Source organism: Oryzias latipes, chromosome 6 (assembly GCF_002234675.1).
Source record: "Oryzias latipes chromosome 6, ASM223467v1".
Classification (NCBI taxonomy): Eukaryota; Metazoa; Chordata; class Actinopteri; order Beloniformes; family Adrianichthyidae; genus Oryzias; species Oryzias latipes.
This window is the reverse complement of record NC_019864.2, coordinates 29,056,617-29,071,881: the sequence shown is the minus strand read 5'-3', so window position 1 is coordinate 29,071,881 and position 15,265 is coordinate 29,056,617. Positions and strand designations below refer to the sequence as shown.

Genomic DNA, 15,265 nt, shown 5'->3' with positions numbered 1-15,265 from the left:
AAGGCAACAAGCGTGAATGAGCAGAAACTGATGGAGCAGGAAGAGTCTTACACTCCTCCAGTGCGCCCCACAGATTTTCCTCAAGTGTTATCACAGAGTGTGAGGGAGGCTCTGCTGAAAAAACCAAAGTGAAGTTCTCTTCTTTTCAGCTTGTCTGGGCTTGTCGAGCCATCGTTAATAATTCACACTGGGAACAAGAGGTCCATAAAGGTTTGGAATGATACAGAAGAGAGAGGAGCTTGTTAGGTATGTGGGAGGAGACTGAATATTCCACTTTTTCCGGACTCCTCAGACTCTTTCTGTGCTGGAGGATTGTTTTCAGATTAACCACGAAGCTGAATGAGGAAAAAGAAAAAGGAGATGCCGTTTTATGGCAGCGGCGCATGTTATGAAGGGATGCAAGTTCTACATGTGGGCAGGTAAGTCACACAGAGGTGAGATTGGGAAAAGGTCAAGCAGTTGTTTTTGAGCAGAGAGCATCCCCAGAGTCTCAAAGTGTTTGTGTGTGCTTGTAAGCCTTGTTCCTGTTAAAGTGCACGTCTTTTTTTTTTTCCATATATAGACTACACTAAACTAAATATAAACCAGAAGTGCGTTTAGATTTTGCATCATTGAATGTTATCAGCTTTCTTTGTTTCCATCCAACCGATTTCGTGTTGGTTTTTTTTATAGTGATGCAGCGTTTGGCAAACCTGACAACAACGAGGAGATTCCAGCTGGGATCTTTTGGTTTGAAAACTGTGTCTTTATCTCTGCATGTTTGGGTTATGATACACCCTTCTGCTGAATTCAAAAGGCCTAAAAAAAGAAAGAAAAATAACTGGATAAATGGGTATCAATGTGCCTGTTTGTCCTGCAATTGATAACTGAAAACTGGTGTCTAACATTGGCCAATTCACACTTTTTACTGCTTTATTTTAGTGCTCCTGTTAGCATTTAACAGTTGCCCTTTGTTAATCGTTTAATAATGTACAAGAGTCTTAAAAAAGATCAAAGTATAAAGATCTGTAAAGTACAGTGGCCCAGATGTCCAAATCACATAAATCACTCAACGCAAAAACATTTTAAAGATCACAACAGCAATTAAAAAACAACCAGAAGAGAGATCTTAATCACTGATTGGATAATGAAGAAGAGAACAAGCAGAAGAATGTTTCACCTGAACTGTGGTAAAGAGTTGAAACAATCACCAAACAGAAGCTGTCAGAACAGAATGCCATCCCAAACTTCCTGTTGAAAAGGTCAAAAAGCATCATAATCCAATCAGTGATGTCCCATAACACCTAGCTTATTTTATAATTTTTGTTTTGTTTTGTTATTTAACATTTCATTTTTTATTCTGGAAATTTCCTTTTCAAAAACGTTTCCTTTTTATTTCAATTCCTTTTCTTTTTTTTGTGGGAAATTTGCTTTGATTTCTAAAGTATAATGTTTTAAGGTTTGTTTTGCTTTTTTAACTGTCGTTGTGATCTTTAATCACATGGGTTGAAGGATTTGGACTTGAGAGCCACCGTAGTACAGTATAATAATCAATGCAGCACAGGCCTTACATACAGAACCCGTGACCTGACATGGGTAAAAAAAAAATAACAAAAAATAATTCCCCCCAAAGTAATTATTTGTTCACACGTTCTCAAGAAATAAGTAGTTTCCAGGAAATAATAATTCATTCATAAACACGGATGTGAGCAATACTTGGATTTACAGCAGACACCTTCACATTTCTGTCTGTCTATATCTCATTACAATACATTGAAGATGTTTCAAGATCGTATGTAATTATTTTATTTGTCTATGAATTTATTTTACCCATGTGTGGTAATTACACCTGTTAAAGCTGTGAAGCCACCTCTAACAGCACTGATGCAGTTCTCCAACCTCACCTGCAGCGTCCTCAGCTCTGAAGCTCCTGTTTTGCTTGTTACACATAAATGGAAGCAAAGGAATACTTTGGTCTGTGGAGATCAAGGCTTTGATGAAGGTGTTTTTTTGTCTAAATCTATATTAAGCTCTGTGCTGAGGGGTTCTTGGCAGGCCAAGGCCACATTAAAGTGGCACAAGCCCTTTGGCAACACAGCCCTCATCAGCATCCAAACTTCATAATAAATGTCCAGTAGTTAACAAAACTGGGGGAAATGATTTGTTTTAGTTTGCCTACTACTGTATATTCAAATAATAACATTTTATAACAAAGAAGAATAATAAGGAATATATGATGATAGCAAGGTATTGTTATTTACTAGAAGTAAAAAAAGTATTAAATAACTTAAATTAGCTCAGAGTTTACCAGGAAGAGGAGAATTTTATTAACAGGGATATAAAATGTTCTTGGGTTAAACTATTTTCTGTGGATTTTAAACTGTGTTTGCTCAGATCGACAATTACAAAATAAAAAAGCACACTCACCAACTTGCATCTTGATATAGTAGTAAAGAATAATTAAGAAGAATTAAGTTCTGCTGCAGCAAAGAGCTGTCTTTTTTTTAATCAGCAAAGCAGATAAAAAAATCATTTTTACACACATGCACCAAAGGAACTTATGTTTTATTTAAACGGAATATGAACGAATGAATAAAACCCTATTTCTATAGCATTTTACAATGCCGTCAGGGTGCCAAAGGGCTTTACAATAAAATAAAAGAATAAAAAAATGTTTTTTAATTGAGCAAATGAAGAACATAAATTTTAAAACAACAGCATAAACTTATGATAAATCTATCTATCTATCTATCTATCTATCTATCTATCTATCTATCTATATCTATATATCTATATATATATATATATATATAAAAAAAGAAAACTGCCCCTCTCACCCTCCGCGGGTGGTTTCTCCTCCAAGCTTGGGTACTCTACCAGAGGCCTGGGAGCTTGAGGGTCCTGCGCAGTATCTTAGCTGTTCCTAGCACTGCGCTTTTCTGGACTGAGAGGTCTGAGGTCTTTCCAGGTATCTGTTGTAGCCACTCCTCCAGCTTGGGGGTTACTGCCCCAGTTCTTCTCTGAGTCCCTGGTATTTCTCCAGTGTCTCATGTTCCTTCTTCCTGATGTTCCCATCGCTTGGCACTGCCACATCCACCACAACGGCTTTCCTCTGTTCTTTATCCACCACTACAATGTCTGGTTGGTTTGCCATTACCATCCTATCAGTCTGGATCTGGAAGTCCCACAGGATCTTTGCCCTCTCATTCTCTACCACCTTCAGAGGTGTTTCCCATTTTGACCTTGGGGTTTTCAGTTCATATTCTGCACACATGTTCCTGTATATTATTCAAACCCTTTGATTGTGGCGCTCCATGTATGCTTTACCTGCCAGCATCTTACATCCTGCAGTTATGTGCTGGATTGTTTCAGGCGCCTCTTTGCACAGCCTACACCTTGGGTCTTGTCTGGTGTGGTAGATCTGAGCCTCTATTGCTCTGGTGCTCAGGGCTTGTTCCTGGGCTGCCAGGATAAGCGCTTCAGTGCTGTCCTGTAGGCCAGCCCTTCCTAGTCATTGGTAGGACTTCTTGATATCAGCCACTTCAGTTATGGTCTGGTGGTACATCCCATGCAGGGGTTTGTCCTCCCATGAGGATCTGTCCTCCAGCACTGTATCCTCTGCTCTCCATTGCCTGAGACATTCACTGAGCACACTGTCAGTTGGGGCCTTGAGCTTGATGTACTTATGCATCTTGGATGTTTCATCCTGGATAGTGGCTTCTACGCTCACTAGTCCTCGGTCTCCTTCCTTGCGGCTAGCATACAGTCTCAGGGTGCTGGATTTGGGATGGAACCCTCCATGCATGGTGAGAATCTTTCGTGTTTTGACATCTGTGGTCTGTATCTCTTCCTTTGGCCATCTTATTATTCCTGCAGGGTATTCGATAACTGGAAGTGCGTAGCTGTTTATTGCCCGGGTCTTATTTTTGCCATTGAGCTGGCTTCTCAGGACTTGTCTTACTCGTTGGAGGTATTTGGCTGTTGCAGCTTTCCTTGTTGCCTGCTCCAGGTTGCCATTTGCCTGCGGAATTTCAAGGTACTTGTAACTGTCCTCGATGTCTGCTATTGTTCCTTCTGGGAGTGATACCCCTCCTGTGTGGACTACCTTGCCTCTCTTTGTCACCATCCGGCTGCATTTCTCAAGCCCGAATGACATCCCAATGTCAGTACTGTAGATCCTGGTGGTGTGGATCAGGGAGTCACGCTCGCTCGTAGCATATCGCTTGATGTCATCCATGTAGAGGAGGTGACTGATGTTGGCCCCATTTCTGAGTCGGTATCCATAGCCAGTCTTGTTGATTATTTGGCTGTGGGGGTTCAGACCTATGCAGAACAGCAGTGGGGACAGAGTATCACCTTGGTATATCCCACATTTGATGGACACTTGTGCAAGTAGCTTCCCATTGGCTTCAAGGGTGGTTTTCCACAGCTTCATTGAGTTTTCCATGAAGGCTCTAAAGTCCTGTTGATGTTGTACAGCTCCAAGCATTCAGTGATCCATGTGTGTGGCATTGAGTCATAGGCCTTCTTGTCATCAATCCAGGCTGTGCACAGGTTGGTGTGTCGTGACTTACAGTCTTGAGCGACTGTTCTGTCGACCAGGAGTTGGTGTTTGGCTCCTCTGGAGTCTCTACCAATGCCCCTCTGTGTATTACTCATGAATTGATCCATGTGCCTATTTATCTCGGTTGCAATGATGCCTGACATGAGCTTCCATGTTGTGGAGAGACAGGTTATTGGCCGGTAGTTGGATGGGACTGCACCCTTTGAGAGATCCTTCTGGATCCGGATCGTTCGCCCTTCTGTTAGCCATTCGGGGTGAGTCCCATCTCTTAGCAGCTGGTTCATTTGTCCTGCCAGGCGCTCGTGGAGTGCGGTAAGCTTCTTTAGCCAGTAGGCATGTATCATGTCAGGGCCCGGTGCTGTCCAGTTCTTCATACCTGAGACTCTTTCTTGGATGTCTGCCACTGTGATGGTTACTGGATTCTGTTCTGGGAGGCTGCTATGTTCTTTTCTCAGAGAGACCAGACACAGGGCATTGCTGTTATGTGCTGTCTCTTTCTCCCATATACTTTTCCAGTACTGTTCAGTTTCTAGCCTTGGTGGGTCTGCTCGGCTGTTTTGACCCTGCCACTGAGCGTACACTTTTGCAGGTTGAGTTGCGAAGAGCCTGTTTATTCGTCTGGCTTCATTGTCTCCTGTGTACCTCTTTAGGCGGCTGCTCAAGGCTAGGAGCCTTTGTGAGGTACATATCTATATATGTATATATATATATATATATATATATATATGTATATATATATATATATATATATATATATATATATATATATATATATATTAATATATTATATAGATCTATCTATATATATCTATATATATCTATATATAAAAGAGATAGACTGGAATTAAATAAAACAAGTAAACTTCAATTAGATTGGATCTTAATGTAAAGTTTTCCTGTAAATTTTGGAAATCAATAAAAGAACATGTTTTTGCCTAAGGACATTTTAAATCATCCTATTTTATTTATTGCTTTAAAATCATGTTGAGTTTTTTTAGCCAGTTAAAGTCCTTTATTTAAATCAATCAGCATGGTTTTCATGGGCTATGGGCTTCAGATGTTCAGTGGGAGAATTTTTTCTTCCACAGAAATTTGCCGCTTTTCCTCCATCCAGCTTTAAAAAAAATCTCCACAGCAGGAGTCAAGGTCAGCGTGGTAACTGCTGCTTTGTTCGTCTCTCCCATTGTTTTTACTCTTAAAGCGATCCTTTCTTTTCCATATTGATCCTGTTTGTTTGCCCCTCCATGACCGTGGCTGGCCCCCCGCCCCCCGTCAGCTTATCTTTACCATCCATGCTGCCATTACACACAAAATCATTATCAGCTTCTGTGTAATGTCATGTCTCTGGGATGGTATCGAAGGGATTGAGAACAGAATTCACAATGATTGGATTCAGTTGGTGAGGGATTTTATTTCTCCCAGTGGATTTTGTTCAATTTGAAGCACAAAAAGCCAGAAAAACTCAACAAACGGCGTGGTTTATGATCACAAGAGTTTTTCGATTAAGTCATGTCTGAAAAAAATGATCAAAAGTTCAAAGGACAAAAGAGGAGAAGAGCTGAACGGCAGGAATCCTGAATGCGGAAACAAACAGGAGATTTGTGGAATTCTGGAACGTCGACATGTCAAATAAAACATGTGGCACATCAAAGTAGAAAATTAAAGGTTCTTGAAGCTTAATGTTCGCAATGTCATCAATATTTGTTTATAAAACGGCTGTATTTATATGCAAAACCGCACAAGTCCACACACAAACAGACACTTAAGCGTTCTCTGCACAAACCTCCACGCACACATTCATAAACACACAGACCCACAACTGTACGAACTAAATATACAAACTAACTCACATGGACACACACATGTATGCTAACACATGGACAGACATGTGGTTTGTCATACATCTAGCATGTTTGCACACAAACAAACAACCACGTTTCTCCAGAGGTGAGCAGACGTGTGTTCAGGTGAGTTTACTAGATGTGCAATGATAATTCTGAATGTACACTGGTGGACAAAATTGTTGGTACCCCCCTCAGTCAAAGAAAGTCCACAATGCTCACTGAAATGACTTGAAACGTTCAAAAGTAACAATAAATTAAAATTTATTGAAAATGAAATAATCAAACTCAGCCATTACTTTTGAGTTGTTGATTAACAGAATTATTTAAAAAAAACAAATGAAATAGGGCTGGACAAAAATGATGGTACCCATAAGTTAATATTTTGTTGCACAACCTTTTGAGTTAATCACTGCAATTAAACGGTTTCTGTATTTGTCAATGAGCCTTCTGCACCTGTCCACAGGTATTTTGGCCCCCTCCTCATGAGCAAACTGCTCCAGTTGTCTCAGGTTTGACGGGTGTCTTCTCCAAATGGCATGTTTCAGCTCCTTCCACAGATGTTCAATGGGATTCAGATCTGGGCTCATAGAAGGCCCCTTCAGAATAGTCCAATGCTTTTCTCTGAGCCATTCTTGGGGATTTTTGGCTGTGTGTTTTGGATCGTTGTCCTGTTGGAAGACCCATGACCTGCGACTGAGACCAAGCTTTCTGACACTAGGCAGCACATTTCTACCCAGAATGCCTTGATCATCTTGAGATTTCATTTGACCTTGTACAACTTCAAGACACCCTGTTCCAGATGCAGCAAAGCAGCCCCAAAACAGAACTGAGCCTCCTCCATGTTTCACAGTAGGGACAGTGTTCTTTTGGTTGGATGCTTCATTTTTGAGTCTACCAACATAGAGCTGATGTGCCAAACCAAAAAGCTCCAGTTTGGTCTCATCTGTCCAAAGGACATTTTCCCAGAAGCTTTGTGGCTTGTCAACATGCATTTTTGCATATTCCAGTCTGGCTTTTTATGATTTTCTTTCAACAGTGGTGTCCTCCTTGGTCGTCTCCCATGAAGTCCACTCTGGCTCAAACAACCACGAATGGTGCAATCTGACACTGATGTATCTTGATCTAGGAGTTCACCTTTAATGTCTTTGGAGGTTGTTCTGGGTTCTTTGGATACAGTTCCAACTATCCGTCCCCTCAATTTGTCACCAATGTTCTTCTTCCGGCCACATCCAGGGAGGTTGGCTACTGTCCCGTGGGTCTTAAACTTCTGAATAATATGTGCCACTGTCGTCACAGGAACTTCAAGCTGCTTAGAGAAGGTTTTATAGCCTTTACCTTTACGATGTTTGTCTATAATTTTGTTTCTAATGTCCTGGGACAATTCTCTCCTTCACTTTCTGTTGTTCATGTTCAGTGTGGTACACACCTTTTCACTATTTGTCTCCCTTTAAATAGGCAGACTGACTGATTATGGGTTTGAAAACAGCTGTGATGTCAATTAAAGGACATACCTGAGTTCATCATGACCCCCTGGGCAATTAGCTCTCAGTCTTTTAAGGATGTACCATCATTTTTGTCCAGCCCTATTTCCTTAGTTTGTTTATTTAAATAATTCTGTTAATCAACAACTCAAAAGTAATGGCTGATTTTGATTATTTAATTTTCAATAAATTTTAATTTATTGTTACTTTTGAACGTTTCAAGTCATTTCAGTGAGCATTGTGGACTTTCTTTCTTTAACTGAGGGGTACCAACAATTTTGTCCACCACTGTAGAAGGTAAAGGTGTAAAATTTGGACCCCGGCAATAAGCCTAGGGCGGGCAAGGACCCAGTGCCCCATCAGAACCCCCATGGAATCGTGGCTCAAAGACCTCCATCCCACAGACAAACTGATAGCAGCCACTCAGATGGCAGTGCAGAGACCACAAGAAGACCCACACTATAGGATGGAGTTTGGACCATCTGATGCCTGAGGTCCAGTCCAAGACCTCACAGATGCCCCTTTGTCTCCTCTCAGTTTCCTCATGTATGTTCTCCCTGCTCTAAATGTTCTTCAGACTTCTGCAGCTGCGTTTACGCTGAGAACGTTTTTGTCTACGTTTCGATATTTGTTGATCCCAGCTTGAGTGAGTGAATCTGATGCATTCATGGAAAATGGTTTACTTCCAGCTCCAAAAAAAACAAATTCAGTTCAGGCGCTGATACGGATGCCGCCAGATTCCGTCAGTAAGCAGTGATTGGTCCGAGTTGGACCAATCAGGAGTGAGCTTGTTGGAAGTCCGAACTTCTACAACTTAATAGCAGGCTACGCGATGTCTGTCAGTTCAAACATTTCGAACTTTGGACGTGGAGGGCCAGCAAGCTCCACCTACTTTTATTGAGGCTTCTGATAGGTCAGCTATTTTTCTTTAAGGAGAAACGTCCTTATCATTTATTAAATATTTCATGCAGAAATATTCTTGTCAGTATTGATCAAATGTTTGGTCTGACATTTAAAATGGGTCATAAACTTTTAAAAAAATTATGAAAAATGTTTAAGCTCGCAAATAATGTTTAAAGACAAATTTTTTTAATGACTTTTTATTCTTTTGTGCATAAATCCATTTATAAAACAAATATTCAATTACTTTAAATCATGTGTTAATGTCAAAGTCTGGAAAACAGTTTTTACATCAAAGTGCATCATATCAGAGTCCACCATGTTTATGGTTTTGTGATCATTTCAACTTTATTTTAAGAAAATATTTCTTTTTCTATCACTTTTATCCTCTCCTCGAGGCGCTCAGATAACAAAAAGTTGATTAAATCAAAATAGTGAAAGGATTGCTGGGATATAGAAACAAAATCAATTTAAATTGGATTTAAAAATAAGTTTGAATGAAATAAAAAATAAAAAGTACTGTGATGGGTATTGCAGAGAATGTTTTTAAAATGTAAAATTTGATTTCTGGAATTTGATGGCATGGAAGGAACAGCAGACAAAAGGCCGAAGATCTGAAAGAATAACATGGAGGGATTCTCCCCTTTGTCAAAGACTGTCACGATAAGCGGATCAATAGCAGTAGATCCGTGGTCCTGGTGGTCTTTATTCCCAACTGAAAGCCATTAATCTTTTTTTCCTTGCAGTAAATTCATTTTATTCTCATCAGCTCATCAGGAGGTACATAAGACTTTTGAGAGTTTTAGAGTTTTCGACTGTTTATTTTCTGCCTGTTTATTTTTATTTCTTTTCTTCCCTGTATATTTTTCGTCTTGTGTTATTTTATCTCTTATCTTATTTCCGTGGTGCTGCTACTACAACCAAATTTCCCTTTCGGGGATTAATAAAGTTGATGTTGAATCTTGAATCTTGAATCAGAGTGCTGCCCGACTAAAACCAGGGTGTAGCGTACATTTAGAAGTTTGTCTTGAAAACCTTTACATACTGCCACTTATGGAATAAGCGAATGAATAGAGCAGATTTTCACTGATGTCACTACAGGAAAATGATTTTAAAAGTGACATTTTGGGGAGACAGGCATTTGTTTTGCCTTTTTATTATCAAAGAGATTTATTATTAAAGAGATTTAGTAAGAATGACAGACTTTTATTCTCTCACTGAAACTGAAGTAATAATGCAGAACCGTACCTGATGGAAATCAATAGCTCACAGAAAATGGCCCTCACAGACTTTCAATTTATTTTTATTATCCCTCCTGCATTTTAGATTTGATCTTTTTCCTAGTTCTTCTTCTCTGCCCTTCACATGGTGTCTTCCGGTCCTATTGACCCGTGTCCTCCAAGCCTCCATCAGCTATCTCCCTCAGGGTGAGGCAGAGGAGGGACCCTTTACCCTTCCATTTCAAGAGAAACACCAACATCTGGGTCTATGTTTTTGCACCGGCATGGAGGAGGGTCACACACGGCAAAGTCACCGTCAAACATGACGTTTTTGGGCAGACAGATTGAAAGAACAAGGCGAAGTTGAAGATTTTTTTATTTAAGTAATGTAAAAAAGAAAATAATTTTTTCGAGAAGTGCAATTCTTAAAAATGCAATTGGTGAGGTTCTGGTAAACCAACTTCAATTTGTAAAGATGGGTACAAAAGAAGAATCTTTTTAAAATGTTGTCACTTAGGCCCCCTTAAAAAAAAACATTTCATTTTGACAGATCAGATGAAGGTAAAAAGGTGAAAAACAATTAATGTGTATATATTTAAACACATGAACAAATTTGTTCATAAAAAGGGACAAGAAATTGTGTTCATTAATTTTGATTCAATGAATATTACATCTTGTTTTTTATAAAATTATGTATTACGAGAATGGAAGTGGCTTTCATTGACAACATTTTTCTTTTTTGTTGCGGATGAAGTTAATTTATTCAGATAGTGTTTGAAGTTTAAAAAAGGGTTATCATACATTTAGTTCATACAACACACATCGCTGTGATTCAACCTTCAGCCAATTGCTAAGCCTGACTTGGTAGAAGCAAGCTTGTGATTGGATGTCTTTTTGCTTACATCACACGTAAAAAAAAAAAAAAGAGTAAAAACAGTAGACGGGAAGAGAAACTGACAATATTGGACAGAAACCAATCAATTTTATTCCTTTAACAACAAACGTCTTGTTTGTACCTGCAGTTTTCTACTGATACTGCTGTCACTCTCAGTAGCCACTACAGACTCATTTTTCGACACATATCTACATCTTTTGCATCCCTATTTCAAAGGTTTTTGGAACAGCCTTTTAATCTAAAGTTTAGAGAACAGGAAACATTACTTCTGCTTTATTTTGAAAAGTTTCATCAATCCAGGAGTGCGGTCACAGTAAACAGTCAGGACACGCAGGTATCTGCAGCTTTTTTATTCTGACACTGAAAAGCGGAAAGCACGCACAAATTCAATATTATATTCTGAGACTATTTGTGAAATAGATATGAAAGAGACAGACTGGAGACCTTTCCAGGATGTCCCTGCCTTCGCCCACGAGTGGCCAGGATAGGCTCCAGCAGCCCCGTGACCCCGAAAGGGAAAAATCGGGTTTAGGAGACGAATGATGATGAATGATATAAAAAGAACTCTATGGTTTAGATGTTATGTAATACAGTTATTAAGCATCATATCCTATTTTATTTTTACATAACTAGTTGCAACAAAACTGATTGACCCTACATAAAAATACAAACAAACACTTTTACTTAAGACATACAGTTCTGCAACTTCTGCCATCTTTCTTAACCAATTAAAGGGCTGGCTGAAAATGAGTGTATTCAGTTTTCTAATCTTCCAGTTGGACTTACAGCACAGATATAACGGTTTCATCTTATAACCCTAAAAGCTCGGCATAAATTGGCGTTATCCTGGCCCGCACCTCACAAAGGTGACCTTTGGTTAAATCTCCATCAGCCCGTGATCTATGATGTGTTATAAAACCTGAGCTCATCAAGCTTATGGCGGTCCCTAACATGCAGATGACGGAGTCCAGTGCGTCTCACTGATTGTTCGTAATGGAGCATAAAGTCTATGGAGTGTGAAGCTCTGCTGATGGTCACTCAGCCCTAAAACCCAATAAAAATGGGAGGAAATCAGTTTGCTGCTAATAGCTGGATGTGACCCATTTGGTCGTTTTCATTTTCCTAGACATGCCAATCATTATCGACCCCCTTCAGACTACATTTTGATGGCAGTAGGTGGAGGATAAGTTTCTTTGTCATAAACTCCAGTCCACACAAAAAAAGTCGCTGTAAACACATTTCCTGAGTGCAGAAGCGTCCACCGCAAGATTAACAGTCTGAGAAGCTGTAATACAGTTCAGTCTTTAACTGCCAGGCCTGATATGGATTCATTTAAATCTAAATCAAGACCTAATAAAGTGGGAGAGTTGGGTGAAAAGGAGGAGTGTTTTTTTGGGACAGGAAAAGAGGAATTGATTAAAATTATTCCACAAATGTGGGGAGCAATAAAAGCAAGGGTACTGACCTCAATCAAATCTTGAAATAATTGCGCCGAGACCAGTGGAACTGCGAGATGTGATGCTCTAATGACTTGCAGCCCGGGCTGGGGAGGACCGAGGAAGGAAAGACGAGTTAAAAATGCAGCTGAAGTTTTCTGGGAAGCTTCCCTGACGGCTTCTCTTCTCATGGTAGTTTGTCTTATTGACAAGAAAACATCTGACATGTGAGTGTAGGCGGATGAATAGATGTATCTACATGAGTGAGGGGCTTGTGTGGCCTTACATACCAATGAGTGAAAAGTGGAGAGCTGCAGCGTGTCAAGAGCCAGACACACACACACAGTCACACACTGCTTCCTCCCGGTAAACACGCAGCAGAGAAACCTTCAAACAATGCCAGCTAGACAGATGAATAACAAAAAAAACAGCTGTGTGCACGCCAAAAAGGTGGACATATAACAGTTTCTCATAGGCAGAAACACGTGGAAAACATGTAAGAGGGTGCGTTGGCTGGTCACTTTTCTTTTAGTGGAGACCAAAGTCTGGTTCTACAGCTCATTTCCTTGGATTGAGACAAAACATGGAAACTTTGATTCACCTGGAAAAATGTTATCATTCACTTGCAGCCAACAGAGTCAATGCAAATGAACTATCCTGAATCATCAGATGGAAAATGGCTCGGACAAGTATGGAGCGGCATGAAGGTCCAGGTCCTCTCTGATATTCCAAACAAAAGACAATCTGCTAGCACTTTGTATAAGTCAGGTGTTTCTCTGATATTTTGACTTGACTTTTACTTGTTTTTAACATTGCTGCCTTTAGATAAACAGCTGTTGTAACTGCATGTCCTGAACATTTAATTGACTCTCAAACGTGCAATGGGAAAGCAGATTTTTGAATGAACTCAAAACCAGTTTTGCAGGACGGTACTGGTTTGATTTTTATGGCCTCCTGAATTCAAAGTCAAACCAAATGTTATTTTTATAATTAATAATTCTATGGTTGGTCAAAAGATTTTAGACGTAAAGTCAGCCCTTGTTTATCCAACACAGTTTGCTTAAAGAAGAAAGTATTTTATTAGAAACACCACATTGTAAAAAAAAAAAGAAATTGAGGAATAAACTCTTAGTGTACCAAGATTATAACTATGTCCTGCTCTGAAATATTGAAAACACATCTCTGCAAGCAGAATAAATGTGCAACGATGAGTTTTAGGACGCTTTGAGAGAGTCCTTAACTAGTTTCAAACAATGCCTTGTGACAATGTCTTGTACTTGTATCAAATGTTAGAAAAACTAAAAATAATTAAGATGCACAGGTTTTATTTTAAACATAGAAAAGATTGAATTGTCGTCTTACATTTTTCAAATGCAACTGTTTTTTTTCTTTAGGAGAATAAAGGTGATGCTTCGCAGACAAGACACACAACCTTTCTGAGGAAGACTGAAGTCATCATTCAAGTCATGTCAAGGAAAATAAAAAGCGTCATCCAAGTGATGGATTTCGTTTTGTTTAAGCATTGCTCAATTCAATTCAGCTTATGTATAAAGTGCTGCTTCACAACTGAGGTCTCTAAGTTTTATTCACAAAAAGCAAAAAAAAAAAAAGAACACCATAGAGATCTTATTTCCAGTTAGTAATCCAGATTATTTCAATAAATCCATTTATCCTAACATGCTAAAGGCCTACATATGGCAAGTGACCTGAAATTAGGCTTCATTGTAATCTGAACAAGCAAAAGGAGACAGTGGGGAGAAAAAACTCCCTCTAAATCAGGGGCTGCAACCTTCAACGCCTAACGAGTCATTCGGGTCAATTTCACACCGACCACAACCCAATAGGTGCCACAAAGCAGAACTTTATGCTTTAGAAAAATAAGACACTGATTTACATTTGTGTTATTCTTGCTATTATGATATATATAAAACAGCTGTTGCTTTATTGCAAAAATAAAACAAAAAGAAAAAAAAATTGCCTTTTTTTCCAAAACATGAAATAGTTTATAACCTTTGAAAGAGGTCACATGATTTCCTTTCAAAATAAAAGACACCCCGCACCACATTTCAAAGCAGCAAATGGAGGTAGCCTAATGTCAGCAGTAATTAAAAAAATATGTAAAGATTATTTTACTGTTTGTTGGGTAAATCTAACAAACTAAAAATAAATTTGAACTAATTACGTTTTTTTCAAACCACTTAAAAATATTTAATTAGTTCAAAAGTAGAAAATGTACTATGATCCGTTGTGCTTTAAGTAGGAATTGTGGTTGTGTTTACTAATCTCCAATAGATTTTCTGTTATACTCAAAAAATCAGTCAAAATGTTTTAATTCGACTTGTGATGCGTACTCTCCTTCAACTGTTTCCGAATGACTTAAATGAAGTTTGAATTAGTTTAATCTTTTAATGTCCTATTTTCCTTTACAGAAATCAAAAACCTTTTTATTTTTCTTAACCAGAGAGCCACAGAGGAGGGGGTAAAAAAAACCATGCGTGGCTCCGGGGCCTCAACTTGCAGACCCCGGATCTAAATGGAAGGTTAGGAAGAAAGTTGCAGGAGAACCAATCAAGCCATCTGCTGTGACTCCTAACAGTGAAAGACACGTTTTACTCACAGAGACCAGAGCTTCAACTCTGCAGAAAAATAAAAAGCTAAGGCAGCATGAAAACAACAGTGAAACGTAAAAATAAAAATTAAAAAAGCAAAAAAAAACCTCCACTTTTATAAAAAACAAAACACCACCGTAAAATAATGAACAAGTACAAACTGTTTTCCACCTGTGGCAAAGGTTCTAAAAATTGTAACCTTTACAAACTATTTTAATCAGAGTTTCAACTGAAGTATTTGGACAGGTGCCTATACAATGTGTAATACTCTGAGGTTTGGGGATTTTTGTAGTATCCCCTAGAATGTGATCAAGAAGCCCTGAATGTCAACTACTGT

The 15,265-nt window shown here is 39.0% G+C and overlaps 1 protein-coding gene and 1 long non-coding RNA gene across 2 annotated transcripts in view; one reads left to right on the top strand and one right to left on the bottom strand.

Annotated features, from left to right (window-relative positions):
- The window catches only part of kcng4 (potassium voltage-gated channel modifier subfamily G member 4), a 62,890-nt gene that overhangs the window by 41,631 nt on the left and 5,994 nt on the right, over window positions 1-15,265 (bottom strand). The window lies entirely within an intron of this gene.
- Window positions 57-13,929, top strand: LOC110015272. The gene is made up of 3 exons (XR_002290453.2): window positions 57-419; window positions 673-729; window positions 13,714-13,929. It is a non-coding gene; the product is annotated as an uncharacterized LOC110015272 (long non-coding RNA).